Source organism: Zingiber officinale, chromosome 5B (assembly GCF_018446385.1).
Source record: "Zingiber officinale cultivar Zhangliang chromosome 5B, Zo_v1.1, whole genome shotgun sequence".
In the NCBI taxonomy this organism is placed as follows: domain Eukaryota; kingdom Viridiplantae; phylum Streptophyta; class Magnoliopsida; order Zingiberales; family Zingiberaceae; genus Zingiber; species Zingiber officinale.
The window spans coordinates 55478861-55503361 of NC_055995.1; the positions used below are offsets into that span (position 1 = coordinate 55478861).

General features: G+C 42.8%; 1 protein-coding gene across 1 annotated transcript in view; it reads right to left on the minus strand.

The window, feature by feature from the left end:
* Positions 1–965: 965 nt before the first annotated feature.
* Positions 966–24501, minus strand: part of LOC121984409 (ribosomal RNA small subunit methyltransferase I-like) — a 49137-nt gene continuing 25601 nt past the window's right edge. The window contains exon 10 of the mRNA XM_042537326.1: positions 966–1081. The gene's annotated coding sequence lies outside the window, so the exon portion shown is untranslated. The remainder of the gene's footprint in view (positions 1082–24501) is intronic.

The following is a 24501-nucleotide window of genomic DNA, read 5'->3' on the forward strand; positions in this document are numbered from 1 at the left end:
TCCGCTGCGATGGTTTTCCGTTGTGGATTGTGTTTTCCTCGAGTAGTGGACTAGGTTTTATAATAAACTACGTGTTGTGATTTGTTGTGTAGTCAGCCAGAGGCTAATTTATTATAAACTATGTGGATTGTTTGTTTATATTATTGTATATGTTCCAGCCATGTTGGCCGGGGATTGTGAGGCCCTGCGGGTTATGTAGTCAAGTATCAGATTGTCACTCGTACAGGGGAGATGCTGCCGAAATTTCCTATGGCAAGGACTCCCCCGGGACATGACAATTTATTTGGTATCAGAGCCTAGTTTTGCGAGTTAATCTAGGTATTTTTGGATTTGTATGGATTTCTGTCAATTTTCAAGTTTCAGAATTTTGAGGTATTGTTAAACAAGATCATATTGGGGACTTGGCAGCGACGGAACATCTCCAGATGGCAAATAGGTATGATGATTGATTTTATAATTTTGGCACTTGTTGTAATACCTGTGTAATGATTTAACAGATATGAAGAAATCTACACGTGTTCCCACTCCAAAACATGGTGCAGGATATCCATGCAGTAGGACGATGGAATCCCTGGTGACGGAGTCGCCAGAGATGTCTACTGGGGTCGAGCCTGTCGGTCAGGGACAAACTCCACATGGTACTATAGGCGTGTCGGGCTCTCAGAATCCGATGGTTTTAGAGGTACCTACCTCGACCATACCTGTTGTACCCACTCCTATAGTATTCACAGTGCCTCTAGCGGTACCACCTATAGTGAAACATCCCGTAACCAACCCTCAGTTTTTTTTTTCTTTTTTTTTTTCATTTCATCAACCCACCAAACACAAACTAAGCATATACTTATGACATGATACTAAATCAAACATTTATTTTATCGGAAGTAAAAGCCATCATCCCACACCAGAGTTTAACAAAGAGAAAACCCCACCAAGAACTCTCGACAACACCAAAGCAAAAAACCCTTCCCATGGAGAACATAAGCTCAACACTCCTAATTCCCGGACAATGCCATGCATCCATCCCGCCTCCTCGCCTACTCCGTCCATAAGCCCTCCGTCGTGTCCAGAGACACATCCTCACCTGTAATGTAGTCATCATGAGCCTACAACCCAGCAAGTATAATCTCATGTGATGAAACATGACATCCATAAAGTAATAGGGATAGGGGCTAGATAGTAAACACATATCCAAAATGCTGTATAACAGAGAAAGAAAATGTGGTAAATAAAGTTCCTACACAGCTAATAAAGGTGAATATATTGCATATCCGGTAACCACAATTAGAGTCAATCAATCTAGTCCCATGATCCTAGAGGTACCTCCTAGAGAACATGCAATCATATAGCCGAAGCTAACATAAATTCCAGTATCAGTCAAGTTTGGATGGGCCCTCCCCGGAGCTCATCCCGGGTCACCCATCCCGTACTGCTACCACATATGCACATATTCAACCAACTAGCCACATAAAACTTATTCTACCCATATATATCAGAGACATAACATTAGCTCCATTCATTAAATTCTGTAACATGTCCGTTTACCATAGTTATCTGTATCCACAACACAATCATAACTTAAATCCAATTTCATTAAGTTCAGTAAATATGTACATTTACCATATTCAATATAAATATATATAACATAAGTAAGAGACAAGCAGCTATAAAGTCCATATGAATTGAGGAAACTGATATATTGCAAACAAAACTTGCTACGCTAGACTAAGTGCTTTAAGGAAAAGAAATCATTACCCATGGCGATTATCACTCCAGCAGGAACCAACACAAAATTTTATCACTAAGTGCAAACTACAAAATTTAACAATTCATTCTATGAATTCTCTACCAAACCGTGTCCACACAAATAAATTCTAACAGCATAATTCTTCAAACAAAAAAAAACTTGCTAACCAGTCTACTCAATTCCAGATGTAACACGAAATACATAAACACAATAGAGTCAGCTAAATCCCTCTTTTACACATACAGAAACGGAACAACCAAAATTTCCACCGAGCGAAATAATCAAAAACAAGCCCACAAATCCCACACACCAACCTCCGAAACGAAAGGTTCACAACATCTTCCCGAAACCCCAAATCAAAACATGTAAACGTTAACATTCACATAATAAAGGTATCGGATAGATCTGCCCAAAGATTTCAAAGAGAAAACAAAACCACAGAACTCACAAAACCAAGTCCAGATCCTCACGAAAAGCCTTATCCAAATCCCAAAACTTCATTCAAAGCTCAAATCACACCATTAACTCTATCTAACATTAAAACAAACAAGTGTCATGCAGCCTAACGCACAGCACACTAATCCCCATTCATCACGGAAATCTCAAAATTTCAACCTCGATTCAAAACTCGTCGAATGCTAAACAAACCTTCAGCCAAATCCTCAAACCAAAACACAACTCTACAGTGACAAAGCTAGTCCGAAACATTCACAAGAAAAACCGATCGGATGCGTCCACAAGAAAGACAATCGAAAGCATATACAAATGAACCAATCGGAATATCTCGAAGGAAATCCCATCATAACAGCCACAAGAAGAAAACCATCGAAATCCCTACCAAAACTCACCTTCCCTAGATGTTCCATCCCACCCTACCTCACAGATCTCAAGCTATCACCGTGAAATACACTTGCCTTTCTTGCCTTTCTCTTCCTCGTGTCGCTGTAGAATCCCTCGCTCAATGATGTCACGCCAGTAGAAATGTGTTTGGAGACCTCCGCGTCCGGTCGTTGAGCCCTCCACCACTCGCCGACTTGAGAAAAGGAGTCAAATCGGAGCTTAGGGTTCAGCGAGCAGTTCCGTCGAGATCGGCGGGACTGAGCAGGGAATGGAGAAGCGGTGAGGTTTGGGGAAACAGTGAATGAATCGGTGATAAACTTGGACTTTATACCTAGATATTAGAGCTCTAACTTAGGACAATTAATCCTAATCTGGGATAATTATCGTCAATCAGCTCCCAACTTAATTAGGTATTATATATATTTCCCTCAAATTTAATAATTCTATCCCCTAAATTATGTCATACGAGTTCATTTTAATTCCCAAAAAAAATCCCTAAAATTTCGTAAGAAATTTAGTAAATAAATTCCTTTATTAACGCTCGTGATACCTTAATTTGTTATTATTATTATTATTTTAAAATTAAATTCCTTAAAACGTGTCATACATGTTTATTTAAAATTCTGAAAAAGTTCTATAATTCGTAGAAAATTTTATTGATTAATCCCCTAATTAATGTTCATGTGACCTTAGGAAATTCTATAAATAATTTCCTTAATTTCACTCGTGGGACCTTACATATAGTACCAGCTCCAGTGGTTCTGCCAGTTCCCACGACGATCCCTACTTACCTTACTGATATAATTGCGGCACGAGCTCGAATCCCAACTTTGGCAGAGTCGATGAAGAGCTGATTCACGCTATTCCGCGGAGAGACCGATCCGAGTGTGGCTCAATCTTGGATAGAGACCTTGGAGTGGACTTTCTTCTATATGGCTTGGTCTGAGTGGAAGAAGGTAGAGCTGGCTGCTTACCATTTACGGGACAAGGCTGATATCTGGTGAGATACGCAACGCTCGATTATAGGTGAGCATCACATCACCTGGGCGAGATTTAGAGAGGCTTTTGAGAGCCGATACTTTCCACGGTCATATCAGATGACACGCCGGCAGGATTTTCTAAGTCTTCGGTTAAATAACCACACGGTGACGGAATACAATGCTTAATTTAATCAGTTGGCCAGATTTTGTCAAGAGTTAGTTGCTGAGGACAGGTCTCGTATGCTTCAATTTGTCCAGGGATTGGATGGGTATCTACAATTAAAGATTGCCGATTTTGGTAATTTATCTTACATAGAGGCATTGGGCATAGCCCTTATGATTGAGTTGGCTCAGCAGAGAGTGTATCCGGATAAGAAAAGGAGGTAGACAGACCGAGCTTTAGGATAGACCCGGCAACCACAGGCTATCGGACCGCAACAGAGTGGTCGCATTCAGGCGGGTCAGGGTACTTCTGGGGCATCTGGCCAGCCTCAGAAATTAGGGCGGACTTCATCAGGACATTCTCGGTCTTCTCAGCAGAACCGGAAACAGTCCTCTAGTGACATGCACTACACCCGATGTGGGTCCAAAGGTCACATCACATCAGCCTGCTCCCTGGGACAGTCAGTTTGCTATTATTGCAAACTGCCAGGGCACATGAGTTGAGATTGTTCGCTGAAGGCTAAACATGCGGCTTCCGGGGGTTTTGTTCAGGGAGGTCAGTGTAGTCAGATAGGGTCAGCGAGGGAGGTAGAAAGCCCAAACTTCGCATCGCCAGCAGAGGATAGCCCCTGCAGTAGCTACATATGGCATGCACGAACAGGAGTACTCCAGTGCCCTTGCGGTATCACAAAGTTCCGTTTCAGGACCTCAGTATCTGACGTAAGGGCAGTACTAGTCGCAGCCGCAGCCACTAGACTAGTATCAGCTGCAGTCTCATCCACTAGTGCAGTTTCAGCTGCAGCCTCAGCCACTGGTGCAGTATCAGCCGTAGCCCTATCCACCGGTTCAATTTCAGGCGTAGCCCTCATATCCATCTCTGGTACAGTATCCAGCACCGCCTTAGTGGCAGGCTCAGGCTCAGACGCAGTAGCCTCTGGCATTACTACCACATCCACCTCCACCAGAGACTGGACATATTCACTCAGTTACCACAGAGGATGCGCAGCGGGCTGACGGATCTATTTTCTGTGGTACGGTTTTACTTTATGCATTTTCAGCCGATATGCTAATTGGTACTAGTAGTTCGCATTCCTTTATTTCTCGTGCATTTATGAGGGAGATTGGTAGACTACCTATCCTTAGACCGTGGCGGCTGTCCATCACTCTACCCTCCGGTGATGCATTAGATGTCACTCAGGGGGTTAGAGGATGCCCATTGGACTTCGGTAACAATATACTCATTGTAGATTTATTAGTACTGGAAATGGTCGAGTTCGACATTATCCTTGGCATGGATTAGCTCTCAGTATATCATGCCATGGTTGATTGCTAGATGAGGGTGGTCACATTCTGACCTCCAAACCAACCCTCGTGGGATTTCACTGGCATCAGGGATGACGGTATATCGACCATTTTTGTGATTCAGGCTCAGAAATTGCTGTCACATGGCTGTTAGGGATTTCTATTGTCGTTAATTAATGCTGACAACAGTAGTAGTTCTCAGCTCTCAGACGTTCCAGTGGTCCGAGAGTATCCAGATGTATTTCCAGATGAGCTACCAGGCTTGCCTCCCCGAAGGCAAGTGGAGTTTGCTATTGAGCTAATTCTGGGGACCGCACTGACATTGAAAGCTCCTTACTGTATGACACCGAAAGAGTTGGACAAGCTAAAGGTCAAACTCCAGGAGTTATTGGACCATGGATTTATTCACTCTAGTGTATCTCCATGGGGTTCTTCGGTATTGTTCGTCAAGAAAAAGGATAGTACTCTGAGATTGTGCATTGATTATAGACAGCTGAATGCAGTGACCGTCAGAAATAAGTACCCCTTACCACAGATCGAGAATTTCTTTGATCTTCTCAAAGGTACATCAGTGTATTCTAGGATTGATCTGTGATCAGGATATCATCAGCTGAGAGTTAAAGATTCTGATGTTCAAAAGATAGCATTCCACACTAGATACAGATATTATGAATTTTTGGTAATGCCATTTGGGCTTACCAATGATCCAGCGATATTTATGGATTTGATGAACCGCGTCTTCCTGGAGTATCTAGATCAGTTCGTTATCGTCTTCATTGACGACATTTTGGTCTACTCGCGTTCTGAGGAGGAACATGCACAGTATCTTCGCATAGTCTTGGAGACTCTTCGACAACATTGACTATATATGAAGTTCAGCAAGTGTACTTTTTGGCTATCCTTAGTCAGTTTTCTGGAACACGTGGTTTCTAGTCGAGGTATTTCCGTAGACCCTCAAAAGATCGAGGCTGTCACCAGCTGGGAGCAGCCGAAGTCAGTGCAGGAGATCCGCAATTTCTTGGGATTGGTCGAATCTTACAAACGGTTTGTTGAGGGTTTCTCCTGCATTGCTATGCTGCTGACACATCTGACCAGGAAAGGCATGAAGTTCACGTGATCAGAAGCCTGCGAGACTAGCTTCCAGGAGTTGAAGCGGAGATTAGTGTCGGCACCAGTTCTGGTTTTACCTTCCGGAGAGGACAAATTCGTACTCTACACCGACGCTTCTTTACATGGTTTGGCCACTGTGTTGATGCAGCACGACTGGGTAGTCTCCTATGCTTCTCGTCAGTTGAAGGAGCATGAGCAGAACTACCCGGTACATGATCTGGAGCTGGCCGCTATTATCTTTGCTTTGAAGATTTGGCGGCATCATCTGTATGGTATTACATTTGAGATTCTCACTGATCATAAGAGTCTCAAATATCTTTTCATCCAGAAGGAACTCAATCTCCGATAGAGGAGATGGATAGAGTTCCTGAAGGATTATAATTATACCATTAGCTACCACCTAGGGAAAGCTAATGTAGTTGCCGATGCATTTAGCCAGAAGTCCGGAGGGACTTTAGCATGTCACCGAGGTTTGGTCATGGAATTGATTCAGGGTTTCTTCGAGTTGGGCCTTGAGGAGCAGGGACAGACAGAGCAGGGTATTCTAGTTACCATGATTGCTCAGTCGTTGATCAGGACGAGGATCTAAGAGGCCCAGGCTGGTGATCAGTGCTTACAGTCCATTGACAGCCGGATAGCTTCTGGGCAGCAGACAGAGTTCACTCGAGATGATGAGGGTATTCTTTATTTTCGAGGCAGGTTATGCGTACTTCAATCTCATCCGATTATGGAGGAGTTACTTTAGGGGGCTCATCGCTCTCAATTTGCGATCCACCCAGGCGGAACTCGCATGTATCAAGATTTGAGGCGTTCCTATTGGTGGAACGACATGAAGAAAGACATCGCGGAGTTTGTAGCTAGATGTCTAGTCTATGAGCAGGTGAAGGCTGAGCACCAGAGACCTGCCGGTTTACTTCAAAGGATTCCTATTCCGGAGTGGAAATGGGAACACATTACCATAGATTTTATGGTGGGATTGCCTAGGACACGACGTGGCTATGACGCGATTTGGGTAATCGTTGATCGATTAACCAAATCTGCACACTTCTAAGTGATTCGGAAGATAGATTCGCTATTGTCGGGAGATCATCAGGTTGCATGGTGTTCCCTTGAGCATTATATCAGATAGAGACTCAAGGTTCACGTCCTGGTTTTACGTTAGGAATTTCGGAGGCTGCTGGGAGGACCACTTTCCCTTAGTAGAGTTCGCCTACAACAACAGCTATCATTCCGCTATCCAGATGACACAATTTGAAGCGTTGTATGATAGACCTTGTCGGACACCTACCCCCTGAGAGGAGGTTGGGGAGGCTTAGCTGCTAGGACCTCAGAGAGCTTAGTAGGAGGCAGAGTTGGTCCGCACTATCAGATGGAGGATGTCAGAGGCGCAGGACTGCCAGAAGAGTTATGCGGATCGAAGACGTAGACCCCTGGAGTTCTCTACTGACGACCATGTATCTTTGAGAGTCTCACCCATGAAAGGGGCGAAGAGATTTGGTCTCCGAGGTAAACTAGCTCCACGATACATTGGGTCTTTCAAGATCTTGGAGAGGATTAGAGCGGTAGATTATCATCTGGCGCTACCACTTGCTATGGCAAGCATTCACGATGTATTTCATGTGTCTATACTGAGGAGATATGTGTCTAACCCAGCACATGTTCTGTCAGATTAAAGATTGTTGCTACCCATACTGTACTTTCACACACATAATATCCTATCTTGGAAAGCAACAAATCTAGGAGATTGCGCTATGTGCACTTGAACCTACTTACTCTGATGAGAAACTTATACCTATAGTGGCCATCGAGATATAACTTCCAAGGTGGGGAAGAGACAAACTGAAGCAATCTTAGCTAAAAGTGAGGAAATGAATACGGGTGTGACAACTTTGATTCTCAATGAGAATTTGTGTTTTTGTCACTTGATAATTCTAATATGCAATTTAGGAGGATGCATTCTCGTTCACCATCACTAGGCAGATCTAAGGCCAGGTATTATAGAACATCTTTCATGATCTTTTTGCCTAATCAAGAGTTGAGATTAAACCATGTAGCAGTCTTCATTCTTGACCTTTCTTCGCATTTCACTTGTATATATAGTTCTTTCTAGGGAAGTTTTATCCTTCTAAGTTGTTCGGAATATAAATGTATTTTTATATTGGTTAGTCAAACCCACTTTAACATGGTTATGCAATAGGAGTCTCTAAGTTTGAATCCTCCCCATGTCACTATCATGCATGTGATGGACTTAGGCCCATAAGTTTACTTTGTCGTTGACACATGAAAAGAGAGGAGAGGGTATTGAGAATATACCGATCACTTCAGAGTTGAGCATTGTGACAAGTCATCAGCCAATCAACCTTAACATGAGTATTGAATTTTCAGTTGTCCAATTTGCACATGCTCATTAAATAAACTAGTAAGATTTTACTAACACTAGATGTAGGTCATTTTAGTTGATTTGGGGATTTACTGTATCTCTTTCAAGACTTACTAGTCTAACATGTGAAAAATAATGGTATAAGCTGGAGGTTGAGAGACCTTAATCAAGCTTCTGGAAGATCAATGTTTAAGTTAGCTCAACAAATTTATATGATGGAAGAATTGTGAATTGGTGATGCATGCTTGTTTCTGTAATTGTTGGAAATTTCGTTATAGATTTGGGAATGCCAAGTTAATTTTGAAGTTGTGCTGTTTTTCTTCGATTGCTGGAATCTTAAGATAGCTTTGGAAAATATCAAGCATGCCAAATTGCCAATAGTTGTAATGATACGACTGGATAGTGCACATGGTGCTTGAGGAGCTTGTTGACTTGAAGAGATTGAGTGGTGGACTTAATGATCATAGATATCATGTGCTCAAGATTAGAGACTTAAATTGGTTGGATTGAGGAATTGTTTGGAAAGTTTGTGAGGGACTTCCTGATCAAAGAGGTTCGTTGCTAGTGTGTGTTATGGATTTTGGTGGCAGTTGATTACCCACAGTTGTCTAGATAGAAGTGTGGGAGAAGCGGAAGCAGGGTGAGCTCATAACCCACAGAGTCATTCTTTGAGGTTGGAGATTTGTTCATGATACTATGATAGAGTAATATATATGTATGCTGCTTAGTTGTTACCCTTAGATGAGGATTCTTGGGTTGAGCAGTAAATTTGGGGACCAAATTTTTATTAGTGGGGGAGAATGTAAAATACGGCAACAAATAATAATTAAATAATAAGGTTTAATAGGCAAATAGCCTTAACGGAATTTTTAAGAATTTTTAGAAATTTTTATAGAATTAATCGGAGTTCGTACGATGTATTTAATGGGGATGCATTGCTGGGCGTGATAAAAGCCTGTTTGGAATACTTATTTATTAGGGAGTTGATTATTTTAATTAACCTAAGGTTTATATTAATTACCTTAAGTTTTATTTCCCGTGCCCTATTCTTCCTCCCTGTTGCCGAACTCCACCACCTCCCCATGTCCTAACTCACAACGCCGAACTCCTCCTTCCCTCTCTTCCTTGTGTGCGCGCACCCCAGCAACCGGCGACTCTCCTCTTCTCCCTCGAGCCACACCGTCGGCTCTCCTCCTAACGCAGGCACCACAGGCCGCCGTCCTTGTGCCCTAGCATTGAAGCCACAGAGCCGCTGCCTCTTCTCATCGTGGATGCCAAGCACTCGCCGGAAGTCGAAGCCAACCCCGCCTCCCTCTTCTGTGCCCTAGCGTCGTCTCCTCTGCCCTAGTTTGGTCTTCACTGTCTGTAACGCCCACCCTTCTTACCTAAGGGCGGCGCTACGTTCTTATACTACTTACGTACATGTTTTACTATAACAGCGGAAGAATAAAAACTTTAAAGAATTTAATTTATTAAGCATAATATCACATATTCTGATTTGTTCAAATGTGCATATATTGAACTTATAACTAAAAATATTAATTTGTCCGAATCGTCCTAGCCGAACCACCACCACACACATCACTATCTACTCCTCCTGCTGCTCCGTTGTTCATCCAGCTTTCTCTTTTATCTGCGGTACAAGGAAAGTAAGCTATGAGCACTCATGGCTCAGTAAGTTCCTTTCCTACTCACTAAAACCGAGAATCATCGTATATCAAGAATTGATCAACATATCATCGTCTCAACTAATCATAACATAACATATCATTCTATTCAAACATATCATGCGTATTTCTTATTCACATATCATTTCATAGAAGCATGAATATCATATCATAAAACAAATAAATCACAAGCATAAGACATACAAGGGCATCATATTCATATCATAATATCACATGACATTATATCATATCATCATATAATTCAAGCACATATGAATGTAGGCAATGCATCGTGAATTTGAAAACTTATACTTAATAGTACTTGAAATTAATATTATCATCATTTGGGATCCCGGTTTGTACCACATACATAATGTGTAGGTCCAAGGTAGCAAGTCTTGAGCCCTACCATGCATACATACTAGGCCCGAGTCTTACTCCATCGACCTAGGGCACTCAAAGGCCCATTACTGACGAGGCCCGAGTCTTACTCCATCGACCCCGGGGCGTTTACGGAGCCCACCCTTGGTACAAACCATAAAATAACTTATCATGCATAACTATCATATCATGTCCTTAACAATCTTTCATGCATTTATTCTTTTCATTTCTTTTCATTATGTATAGCATTTTCTATGCTATCACATATCATAACATGACTTCATTTCTTTTCATTATGTATAGCATTTTCTATGCTATAACACATCATGACATATTTCATAATATAACTTCATTATGCATATCATTTCGTAACTAAAGCAATCATGCATTCTAACTTATTATCATATCATTTTCATACAGCATGGCATAGACATATTTAATTTTTGTTCTAGGGTTTCTAGGGCATCTATCCCTTCATGGCCGAACACATAATGATTCATTTAGGTCATACAAACATGTATCACATTCACACATTATCAAGTTTTCATAAGAAGTACTTTTAACCCCTTAGGTTTCATTTCCAAGGCCTCTAGGTCCTTTAAACCTTACTTGGCCGAAATTCATAGAATATAAACTTCCTTTAAGTGGCCTAAAGCATGGGAAACCTAAGTAAATTTCATAGCAAGATTTACTAAGAACATCATACACAAAGTTGGATCATAAACAAGCTAGGACTCTTGTGATCTTACATGTCATAAATCATGTAACTAATTTTCTACATTCCAATTAAACATGAGAGCATTAATCATCTTTCATAACATAATATCACAGAGGTCATTGAGCATATTAGAATTTTGTTTAAGCTTCTCTAAACCATCACCTTACCATGGCCGAAATATTAAGAGTAAGGTTCATGAGTTTCTTTCAACATACAAGTATACAACTCTTAAGAACTTTATATCATGTCATATAAGCATAGTTATTTTAAATTAAACATAAAAAATTTAAAAAAATAATAAAATAAAAAACACATAAAAAATGTAAAAAACAAGAAAAGTAAAAAAAGAGATTTTTTTTTAAAAAAAAATAGAAAAACATTAAAAAAAGAAAAAAAATGAAAAAAGTAATATGTATGGTTAGTTTTGTAACTAAGGGTAATACAACAAAATATTAAACTAGGTTATTCATTAAAACCTTCAAATAAATAAGTTTTTATTGTATTACCTAGGTTGAATAAAACAACATTTGGTTATATTTAATTCCCCATAACCTTGGTTATACATGATAACTTGAATCAAACGCACTCTAGTAGTCTATAGCTTAATAGAAGATCATACATCATCTCCTTTAGAGTGCGATTCTTTTACTTAGCAACTCCATTTTGCTTAGGAGTATAAGGAGATGTTGTTTAATGTCTGATCTAATGTTTAGCACACAACTCAGTGAATGGTGATATATATTCACTACCTTGGTTAGTTTGAACCACCTTAATCCTTTTATTAAGTTTATTTTTAGCCTCATTTTATAGAGAATGAATTTTTATAGCTTCATGCTTACTTTTGAGTATATACACATATAGTATTTTATGTAATTATCTACAAAAGTGATAAAGTACTTATTCTCACCATGTGACCGAATACCTTTTATGTCGTATACGTGGTGTGAATTAAATTAAGTAGTTCGTTGCTTCTTTCAATATGTTGAATGACCTTGTCATTTTTACTTTAACATACATCTCACACTTGTGTTTTGAATCAAGGTAGATTTTATGTATGTATTGCATGTTAATTAATCTATACAATACATCTTAGTTAACATATCTTAGTTTACCATGTCACAAATACGAAGACTCAAGTATATAAACAAAAGATTTTTTAATTTTATTAACCTTAGGTCTAATAACCATTACACTAACCTTGAATAGTCCATCGGTTTCTAACCCTTTCCTAAAAATACTCTATTTTTAGATAGAACAACTCTGTCCAACTCAAAAATAATATGGAAGCTATGCTTGCTTAACAATGATCCAAACACTAGATTCTTCCAAATCTTCAAAACATATAACAATTGTTGAGAGTCAACTCTTTGCCCGAGATCATCTTCAATACCATTTTTCTTAGCCCATAATGTCTGAGGTTGTAGAATTCCCCATGAACAGTTTGTCCCCATATTTGATTTCTTTAAAGTTGTGGGGAAGCTCCTTGTTACAGCATATATGTCTGGTGGCATCGATATTGATCCACTATTACTGAATGTTTGAAACCACCAGGTCCAGTTTGGAGACCATAGTATAGAGGTTGCCCATTTCTTGTCCCTCGTTCAGGTTGGACACTTTCTTCTTCTTTGCCTTTCTTTACTCTGAAGATTTATGATCGACTCTGTCACAATTGAAGCACTTCCTAGAGGACTTATTTTTGATTATGCCTACTCTGGGTCACATTTTGGAGGACTTGGGATTCTTTCATTTTGAGTTTTGACCATGATTGACCTTGTTGGTTTTCATAGTAGCTTGAGAGAACAACTTTCTTTCAGAAATCTTATTGTCTTCCTCAATTCGAAGTCTAAGAATGAGCTCTTTCACGTTCATCTCCTTCTGCTTGTGTTTTAAGTAGTTTTTGAAGTCTTTCTAGCTGAAAGGAAACTTCTTAATGATAGCAGCTACTTGTAAGGTTTTATTTAGAACCATGCCTTCTGAATGAATTTCATGTAGGATCACCTGAAGCTCTTAGACTTAGCTGATCACCATCTTGGAGTCAACTATCTTGTAGTCTAGGAATCAATCCATAATGAACTTCTTGGCCCCTGCATTATCTGTCTTGTACTTCTCATTCAGGGACTCCCACAACTCGTTCGTTCTCTTCTTGTTGTACACAACATATAATGTGTTGACAAGGTAGTTGATGATATAATTTCGATATAGGAATTTAGAATGAGTCTATGCTTCTATTGCACTGATGGTCTAGATATCAGTAGCATCCTTCATAAAATTGTACTATTGTGATACGATATCAAAGAATTAAGTACCGAATCTATCTACGCTAGTATAACATAGGGTCAACTCGAGTCGTCTCCCAACGAATGCAATGATGGAATGATAACTATAGGATTGTATGTTATTTATATTTTTAGATTTTTGATATAGAAATAAGATGGTACGGACATGTACTTAGACGACCAATAAATGCTCCAGTTAGGCGATGTGAAACTATGATAAACATGCATATCAAACGAGGAAGAGGAAGACCAAAAAAGACTTGGTTAGCAACAATAAAACAAGATAAAATTTATTTAAATATAGATGATGATATAATAGGAGATAGAGCTCAATGGCGTAAAAGGATTCATACAGCCGACCCCACCTAGTGGGAAAAGGCTTGGTTGTTGTTGTGATATGGAAATAAGGGTGTGTTTGGTTGAGGGTTATTCTTGATAACCTTGGTTATCCATCCAAGGTTATCAACAAAAACCTTGTTTGGTTTAGGTATTCAATGATTCCCGAGTAATGTTCCATGCCTGACACGTCAGCAAAAGGGTCATGCAGCCCGGAATCGGAAAACCTCATAAAACTAAAGTTTTTCTTGATTCCGGGGTTAACGAATTTTTTTTACCAAAAATACCCTCCGATAAGAAAAAACATGAAAAAAAAGAGAAAAAATGTAAAAAAAATATTTAAAAATGTAAAAAAATAAAAAAAATGTTTAAAAAAAATTATAATTTAATTTTTTTTTAAATAAATAATTTTTAAAAAAAAATTAAAAATAAAAATTTTAAAAAAAAAAAAATTTAAAAATTTTAAAAATTAAAAAATTTAAAAATAAAATAAATAAATAAAAATTAAAATTAAAAAATGTAAAAAAATATAAATATAAATAATATAAAAAATATAAAAACATTAAAAAATAAAAAAAACACATAAAAAAGTAAAAAAATATACCAGAAAAAGAAAAGTAAAAAATATTAAAAAATAAATAATTATAATAATAATAATAATAATATTATTATTATTATTATTATTATTATTATGTATAGTTGGTTTTGTAACTAAGGGTAATACGGTAAAATATTAAACTAGGGTATTCATTAAAACCTTCAAACAAATAAGTTTTTGTTGCATTACCTAGGTTGAACCAAACAACATTTGGTTATGTTTTCTTCCCCATAACCTTGGTTATGTGATTACCTGGTAATCACATAACCAAGGTTATACATGATGACTTGAACCAAACGCACCCTAAGGGTTTTGGATTTTGATCATAAACCAAACAAATGAGATAGCAAAACAAGTATGAAATTTACCTTAATGAAATGAACAACATCCTATCTATCCATTAATAGTAATCTCACAACGCATTGTCACTTTATACTACAATTTCACAATCAATAGAATTAATGATGGAGTCAAAGAAAGAGAGCAACAAGCTAACGATATGGATCATGGTCAACCCACTCTAGATATTAATGATGATCCATTATGCATCAAGGGAGGGTCAATTACAAGGGCTAAGGCTAGAAAGATGAAGGAAGCATTTAATGTACTAATTGAAAATGTGAAGGCCAAAGCTACCATTAAATAAGGTTTGACCAAGAGCAAGTCATTCGACATAGTCAACCTAATTCAAGCCTTAGATGAGCTTAATTAGCACTTAAGTATCATGTCTATGTAGTAGGGATATGTAGGCTCAATTTAGATTCAATTTCTACTTTTATTTGAGTTGTAATAAAGTCATAAGCTTAAAATGACTAAGTAGTCTACATAGGCCTTTACTAAATGAGTTTTCTTTTGGCCTTTTAGGGTTTTTTGGTCACCTTATAGCTATAAATAAAGGGGTGACGGCCACACATGTATCTTTGACATATTTTCAATCTAAAGTACGATGAGGCTCTCATATGTTGGTTCTTCATTGAATTATAACTTATCAAGGCATTTCCTTGTGGCGTTCGAAGACTTATCAACCTCCATCCCAAGGTTGTGGCGTCTTGCATCTTCTATACCAAGGTTCATGCTTTCCTAAGCATTGGGTCAAGGTTCTTTTCATCAATCTTATCGATTTAGTTCTTTCTTTTTTTCTTCCATTCGTTGTGGGTTCTTGAGATATTTTTCTCTTTGGATTCACATCAATTAAATTAAGGAATAAAATAGCAAAGCATTAAATGAAACATAATCTAGTAAATGAAAGACAATGCAAGTAAAGGAAAGTTAAGTCTAACCTAACTATAATTGCAGAAAATAAAAGACAACATAAAGTAAAGTAAGCATAGTAACGAAACCTAACTAAGCATAGAACGAAGCCTAGAGCATGTAACGAAACCTAAGCTAATCTATCCTAATTGCATTAAATCAAAACTAGAACTTAAAGAAATTGGAAGAATAAGACAAAGCAAGAATTAAAAAAACTAAAATGCATCAAATTAAGCTTAACTAATGGTTGAAACAATTCATCGAACATACTGTGTGCTTAAAACTATTTAAGCATAGTGCGTGCAATTCAAACATGGGGAATTAAGTTCAATACAAGCATTCAATCATAATTACTAAACATCAACATGAATAAAACTAAGTTACCACTCCACAATTCACACTCAACTTTTAATTCCAAATGACTACCCTTGCCATCACACAAGGGCCCGGAGATCAAACCTCTAACTCCGATGAACAGTAGCTCACTGTCAGTCTGTTGCTTACTTCGACAACAACGATGGATGACTCTTCACTTAAAGAAAGCCTTAGTGCTCGCCGCGCGGAGACTTCTCCCATACTTCCTCGCTCACTCGATAATCGGGATGACCAACAATCCCTTGGAAAGAGTCCTTCTCAATCCTGAGGCGTCCGGCTGGATGATCAAATGGATGATGGAGCTTAGTAAATTCGACATCCAATATCAACCCCGTACGGCTATCAAGGCACAATCCTTGACATATTTTGTTACCGAAGTCCAAAGCCCTGAGAAAGAGGTCGTTTGGAGGATATACGTGGATGATTCGTCCACTTGGCAGGGCAACGGGATTGACTTAGTCCTCATCTCGCCTCAGGAAGATCGGATGCAGCTGCCCGTCTGGCTAGACTACCGAGCTACTAATAACGAAGCAGAATATGAGACACTGATAGCTGGCCTACAAGCAGCTCGGCACATGGGAGCGGATAAAGTCCTCATCCACTCAGACTCCCAGCTCGCCGCTTAGTAACTATCCGGGACCTTTGAAATAAGTAGCTCGCAGTTAAGGCTCTATGCAGAGGCTTTTGAAAAGCTGAAGGTCAACTTCCAAGAGGTGGTTATCCAAAAGATCTCTCGATCGGAGAACCAAGCGCCGGATGAACTAGCAAAGCTGGCCAGCTTGTAAACGCCGATCGTCATAGGTCAATCGATCGAACAAGTATTGCTAGTGGCTCACATCAACTGTATGGAGGGAATCACCTTTCCAAACGACTGGAGGACATGCCTAACAGAGTTCTTGTGTTCGGGGATTGTACCTATCGATCTGGAGGATGCTCGCCTGATAAAGAAGAGAGCTGGTCGATTCACCTTGATCGGCGACCAGCTCTATAAGAAGGCTTTCGCCAGACCTTTACTCAAGTGTGTGGGGTCAAATGACGTCGGCTACATACTATAAGAGGTGCATCAAGGATCCTGCGGAGGGCATCCGAGCGGCCGCTCACTAGCGAGGAAAATTCTGCTGGCCGGATATTTTTGGCCGACCCTCCAAGAGGATGCTGCTCGGATGGTGGCCACGTGCTTATCCTACCAGAAGTACCACCACCTCTCGCACTGGCCTACAGAGAAAATGAAGGTTTCCACTATCTCTTGTCCGTTCAACCAATGGGGCATGGACATCGTAGGACCATTCCCAATGGTGACCGATTAGTGGAAGTTCCTGCTCGTTATGGTGGACTACTTCTCCAAGTGGGTTAAAGCCGAGCTCCTAGCCAAAATAACTGAACAGATGGTGATGAAGTTCGTATGGCAGAACATTATCTGCCGGTTCGGCATCCCTCGCCGGTTTGTCTCAGGCAATGGAAGACAATTCGTCGGTCAAAGGCTCAGGGAGTGGTGCGAGGGATATGGTACCCAACAGGCCTTCACTTCCGTGGCCTATTCGCAGAGCAACGGGCAAGCTAAAGTCACCAATCAGGAGATCCTTTGAATCTTGAGCGCTCGGCTTGACCACATGGGGGGGGGGGCAGCTGGGTGGATGAGATCTCCAATGTATTGTGGGTGCTCCGTACGACCCCAAAAGAGGCGACCGACGTAATCCCATTCAAATTGGTATACGGTGGCGAAGCAGTCATCTCGGTGGAGGTCGAAATAGAATCCGATCGGGTGCAGTATTACGACGAGGGGAACGTCGAGCGGAGGATGATAGAGCTTGACTTGGTGGACAAAACAAGGGCAAGAGCCGTCATTCGCCTAACAGCCTACCGGCAATGCATAAAGCAGAATTATAATCAGCGGGTGATCCCTAGATCCTTCCACGTATGTCGAGGACCTCGTCTGGAAGAAAGTGAAGTTGGTTGGCGATGTCGCCAAGCTCGAGGCACCATGGGTAGGACCATTCAAGGTCGTGCAGAAGCTCCGTTCGGGCACCTATTATTTGGAGGGCGAATAGGGGAGGCAGCTCGAGAGGTCCTGGAGCACGAACTATCTACAACCCTACAGGGCGGATGAGAGGTGCGCAAGTGAATCCTAAACTTTGCAGCTATTATGTGTTTGCCAAGTGCAGGGAAAATTTTGAATAAAAAGAGCAAAGACCTCTCTTAAGTGCGTTTCCATAAACGGGCGAGCGGCGACCTTAAACCCGAGTGCAAATATATACAAATCGTCGAGCAACGATGTTAAACGCGGGTCTTCACCAAATTGTCGTGCGGCGACGTTAAACGCGGGTCTTCGCCAAATCGTCGAGCGGCGATGTTAAACGCGAGTCTCCACCAACGGTTGAGCGGCGACTTTAGACCCTCGCCTCCACCAACGGTCAAGCGGCGATCTTAAACCCTCGTCTCCACTAATTGTCGAGTGGCGATGTTAAACACAAGTCAACTAGACAAGCGGCAACGACAGACCCAAGACTACGCAGGCGGTCGAATGACTGATTGCAGATAAGGGTTGTCCAAAAGCCCCCAAGAGGGAAAATGAAAGGCCCATTAAGAACGCCCCAGAATACTTCAGGCCCAACGACTTGAAAAGAAAGGCGAATCTAGTGGGCGCGCATAAAAATCACGGTCGGACGGAAGAATTATGAGGCTACAATACGGTTAGAGGAAGAACGGAACGAGAAAACAATAAGAAAAAGTCACGCTGAACGACGAAGCATGCATTAATACTTGGAAAAGCTTACAAAAGGGGGATTACAAAGATCAAGCTCTCAGCCTCACTCTAAGTAGTCTAACACGTCGTCGGGTAGAGCGGCTGTAAGCTTATCCCGACTTATGACTTTGCCCGTCACAGCGGTCGGTAAGTGGGCCCCCTCGTGAAGCTGGCCGATCGTCCCTTCGATCGCCAAGTCAAAAAGTCGAAGGGCTCGAACAGTGAATCTATCGCAAAATGCGTCCAAACAGAGGTAGGCTTGCTTCATGATTTCAAACCTGCTCCCCTCGGCGTCCTGGTAGGTACGTAGGGCCGCCCGGGAGCCCTCCAGCTCGTCCTTGGCGACGGCTATCTGGTCCCAAAGGGATTTTGTTTTGGTCGAGCGGCTGCTCCGCTCAGTCACTATAAAATCTTCGGCCTCCTTGAGCTTCTGGGCGAGCCTCCTAGCCTCCTGGTTCTTCAGCTCGAGGTCATTGATGTTCCGTTGCTTCCGGGTGGTAGCCGACTCTATTTTCTTGTCAAAGGTGGCGACTTGTTTTTTATATTCAGTCAGCATCACCTCTTGGTCGCCAGCCTTTTTTCGCTCAGCCTCCAGAAGCTTGTTACTCTTCTCCAGGTTAGCTTTCAGTTTCTCGATCTCGGAGATGGATGGCTCTTGGGAGGAAGAGGCGCCGCCCGAGACCTTCAGTTTCCTAAACTCATCCTCCAAATGGGCCAGCCTGTGGCACATGGCCAAACTCTCCACCAGTACTGCAGGTAAACTAAAGAAGGTCAGGGTCGAACGGAGGTAAGCGATGAATTTGCAATAAAGAACTTACTCCGGTGGTCATTTGAGTATGACTGTTGGCTAAGGCACTTGGAGGGAGCATCGCCACATGGGCCTGGGCGTCCTCCCAAACTTCGACGAGTTGCCCCCGGATGAGGATCCGGTGCTCGGGAATCCGAGACTGGGCGTTCGACTCGTTGTAATCCTCCATTGGCAGATGGAGAATCGCCATGAAAGATCGGCGGCCTCTCGGAGTCGAGTGGGAGGAGGCCGCTGGACCAGAAACCGGTAAGATTCCAGACTGTTGGACTGCTACAGGCTTTGGTGGTGGCGGCAGGAAGGCCACAGGCGCTGCAACCATGGCCCCTTATGGCAGCTCGGCCAAGGAGGGCGTCCGATCGGACAATGATGCCTCCACAGTTGCTAGGAGCGGAGTCAGAGTCGAAGTCTCGACCCTCTTGACCGATTGCGCGCCCGAGGTAGCAGAGCGCGAGGACGCCTCCGCTCGACGCCTCTTGCGTCGAGTTAGCGGCATGTCGAAGGAGCCCAATTGAGAGGGTTCCTCAGCAGGAATGATGGGGCGCTGCTCCATCTGAAGCTGGGAGCTCAGGGTGGCCCCTCCACTCAGCGCATGGCTGCCCGTGCTTTCGCCCACCTCTACGGGTGTTTCTTTGCTAAGCCTGAGTGGGTCTTCGTGAGGCCTGACTGGTTGTAGACCTCGGCCCGTCAACTCTTCAGTGGCCACCGCCTCGATCGCAGCGTCCAAAAGCTTCACTTTTCCGGGCACCCATGCTCACATCATGACTTCGGTTGCAGAAGAAAAAGAAAAAATAGTTAGCATCGAAGGGAAAGGATAAAGTTGTGGCATACCTAGGCTGGTCGGCAGCCGGGTGCGAATCGGGCTAAGCTCGTCCGATCGGGGGATTGTTGGGCCGATCGGACGAAGTGGGTAGGACGATCTCATGCCCGAGAGGGAATTCAAAGGTATTTTTCAGAGCTTCCGCGTCACCTGCATCAAACCAGGACTCCATATTGGTATAACAGAGTCCAAGAACGGCGACCGACAGTTGCAAAGAGCTCGCCATTGCGATGGAAAGCAAAAACAACAAAAGAAATGCGACCAAAGGAGCGAAGAGACCACTGGAAAGTCACTAGGAAGAAAGAGAGGTCGAAGATCGAAAGAGAATGAGGGAAGGAAGCTTACGGGATGAGGATCCAGAAATGGTCGAAGAAGACGCGCAGAAGGCCGCCAGAGGAAGAGAACGAAGGATTGCCGGAGAACGCACACAGGATCGCTGGAGAGCACAAGGAGCATGAGCACGAAGGTTGGGAATGCGATAGCAAAAGTGTGGAGAAGGAGGTGGGGCAGCGAGCTCATATCCCCTGGGCTCGGCTAACCAGAGTCGTCCGATCTAGGTCGTGAAAACCTATGTGAAGATCTGACCGTTGAATTTAAACCGCCAAACATCTCCATCAATGCCTGTCACATCAGGCGTGCGGAGGTTGTGGGCGTGACACATGGCGTGCTACCATGGGTCGGCAATTAAGGCTGACATGGGAACATGCTCCACCTTAATGAAAAGGGATTAGCACGCTTCCCGAGAAATCGGGGTGACGTTAGGCCAGCCTGCATTCGCCCGAGATAGACGGATGAAAAAGTCTACAAGTGTAGCCCTTTGATTGTCCGATCGGATCAAAGGAGCATACTCATGACCGAGCGACCACCTTCAAAAGGTCGATTGGCAAGGGTCAGGTCTAGCCTAATCAGGTCATACGGAAAGGAAGGCCGAGAGTACATTCATCTGCTCATGTAATAGTCCAGTCAGTTGGACCATATCCTCCTTTTACTAGACTTGAAGGGGAGGCATGCGATACGGTGATAAGGAGGGGCCCACCTTGGGAAAGGTCTTCGCCACAATGGAGGTCAAAGTCAAGGCAATCAATGCCTCCTATCACAGGCTAGGCGGGCGAACAGTTCGCCCGACCAAGATATGAAAGGTTCAATCCGACATCATCACTAGCTCGACCATCGGCTGAGCTAAGACGCTCTAGACATGAATGGATGTCAAGTGTCCGCAGAAGCATGCCGAGCGGCCACCCCGCTCGATTTTACATCAATGACTAGATCAGCAAAGTAGAGTCACGACCGAGCGAGCCACACGCGGACAATGCTACTACAGCCGAGCGGCTATCCCGTTCGGTCTAGACATGTAGCAACCAAATAGTGGAAGTATCGATCGAGCGGCTATCCGGCTTAGCCAAGTAGTAGATTCATCAGCCAGACTCCAGCCGAGCGGCCACCCCGCTCGGCCCAGCAACGAACGACACGGGGACAAGGAACTCCCAGCCGAGCGGTCGTCCCATTCGGTTGAGCAACAGACACCAGAGAGATATCCTTTAACATCCTTTTGGGAGTTAGAGTCGTCGACGGGTAGCGGGGTCAGGCAGAAGATCATACGGCGAAAGCTTCCATTGTCACTTCAGAGATATGCTCGGCTCATTAAGGTACTGTATCAAGGACATTTTACCGACATGACTATTCACGGAAGGTTTGGGACAGTTTGTTGGTGCAACCTTAGGTCAAGGTTGACCTGGTTGACCCGACTCGAAGTGACTTGACTCGAGTTGTATTTTGATGTTTGACTTGGGAAGATTGTCGGTGCAACCTTAGGTCAAGGCTGACCTAGTTGAGTTGCATGTTGATGTTTGACACTCGTGAGAGAGTTCTATTCTTGATGTGAGACAAGAATAGATGGTTGGGAGATTATTGGTGCAACCGTAGGTCAAGGTTGACCTGGTTGACCTGATTCGGGAAAAAGTCCAAGTATGGAGACTTGGCACTGGAAAAGTCCAAGCAGGGAGCTTGGCACGCGAAAAGTCCAAGTATGGAGACTTGGCACGGGAAAAGTCCAAGTATGGAGACTTGGCACTGGAAAAGTCCAAGCAGGGAGCTTGGCACGCGAAAAGTCCAAGTATGGAGACTTGGCACGGGAAAAGTCCAAGTATGGAGACTTGGCACGGAAAAGTCCAAGCAGGGAGCTTGGCACGAGGGAAAGTCCTAACTGGGATGTTAGGCAAGTGGAAAGTCCTGGTGAGTGAAGCCAGGCAGTGGGAAAGTCCTAACTGGGATGTTAGGCAGGTGGAAAGTCCTGGTGAGTGAAGCCAGGCAGTGGGAAAGTCCTAACTGGGATGTTAGGCAGTTGGAAAGTCCTGGTGAGTGAAGCCAGGCAGTGAGAAAGTCCTAACTGGGATGTTAGGCAGTGTGGAAACCCTAGTGAGTGAAGCTAGGTGAAAGTCCTGGTGAGTGAAGCCGGGCAAGGGAAAATCCAGATGGATCAAGGATGATCGGACATCTGGTGATGGGAAGTCCAAGTAGGTCATAGGAGTGACCGGATACTTGGCACAAAGAGGAAAGTCCAAGTGGGTCAAAGGGATTGACCGGACACTTGGTGGGGAGTCTTAGCAGGTCAAGGGAGTGACCGGATGCTAAGCATGATGTACCAATAGGTCAAGGTTGACCGGATATTGGTTTGAAAGGTTTGGGACTTGGTTTGGGCAAAAACCAAGCTCTGGATCGGTCTGCAGACCGATCCAGCGATACGTTTGTATCGATCGATCCGGTGACCGATCAGATAACAAACAGAAGGCAAAGCGCAGTTCTGTGCGCTTACTGATCGATCAGCATGAAGCCTGATCGGTCTCCACGACCGATCAGAGACGCAGCCGAGAGAGGTGGGATCGGTCTGTCGACCGATCCAGCTGTGTCCTGATCGGTCTACAGACCGATCAGGAAACGAACAGAAAGTTGGGCACTTTCTGTGGAGCAATCTGATCGGTCTAGGGACCGATCAGCCTAGGACCTGATCGGTCCTGGATCGATCAGGGTGGAGCCTGATCGGTCCACGATTCGACCGTTGAGTCACAACGGGTCGCTCCGTCTTCTCCGCTGGCTTCTGTTTTCAGTTATAAAAGGAGATCAAGGCTTTGGTGCAACTACTTCTTCTTCTCTTCTTTCTTCTCTTCTGCTGAAGATTTGTGGGCGGTGATAAGAGCTCTGTTTGAGTTCCTTCCGAAAGCTTCGCGTGAGCTTCCCCGACTGGAACAGCTGCTGCTGTTAGGGTTTTTGAAGCTGTTGTTTCATCCGGACTCCAGTCGACGAGAAAGCAAGATTGGTAGAGTGCTTGTGTATTCTTATTGTATTTCTTGCTTATTCTTTGTACTTGTACTCCTGTTTGCTGTTGCAAACAAGTGTGGCGAGGTTTCTCCACCTAGAAGGAGTTTTTATTAGCCGGTTTTCCGGGGACTCATCCACCGACGGATTGATTGGGTTCGTCCACCTTACGGACACGCCGAGGAGTAGGAGCATCATCTCCGAACCTCGTACATCACTGTGTTAAGGTTTGACATTCTTCCTTTCGTTTCTAGTTTATTTTTCCGCTGCGCTAACGAATTGTAGGAAGAAACGAGCGATTTGGGGCGGCTATTCACACCCCCCTCTCTAGCCGAGTACGAAGAGATCCTAACAAGTGGTATCAGAGAAAGGTCGCTCTTCGCCGGATTAACACCCGAGGGAGCACAAGCTAGAGATGGATCAACTCGGAGAAGACATCACCATTCCACCCTTCTACGATCGCGACGACTTCGCGTATTGGAAGGTAAGGATGAAGTATTTCCTTATGACTAACATTGAAAATTGGACTTGTGTACAATTAGGTTTCACTCTTCCGATGGATAAAGAAGGAAAACCTTTTGAGAAGAAGAAGTGGACGAAGGAGCAAATCCACCAATCCACAATCAACGACGAGGTAATGAAAATATTTGAATTCTCATTACCTAACGATATATTGTGTAGGATAGATGGATACAACAATG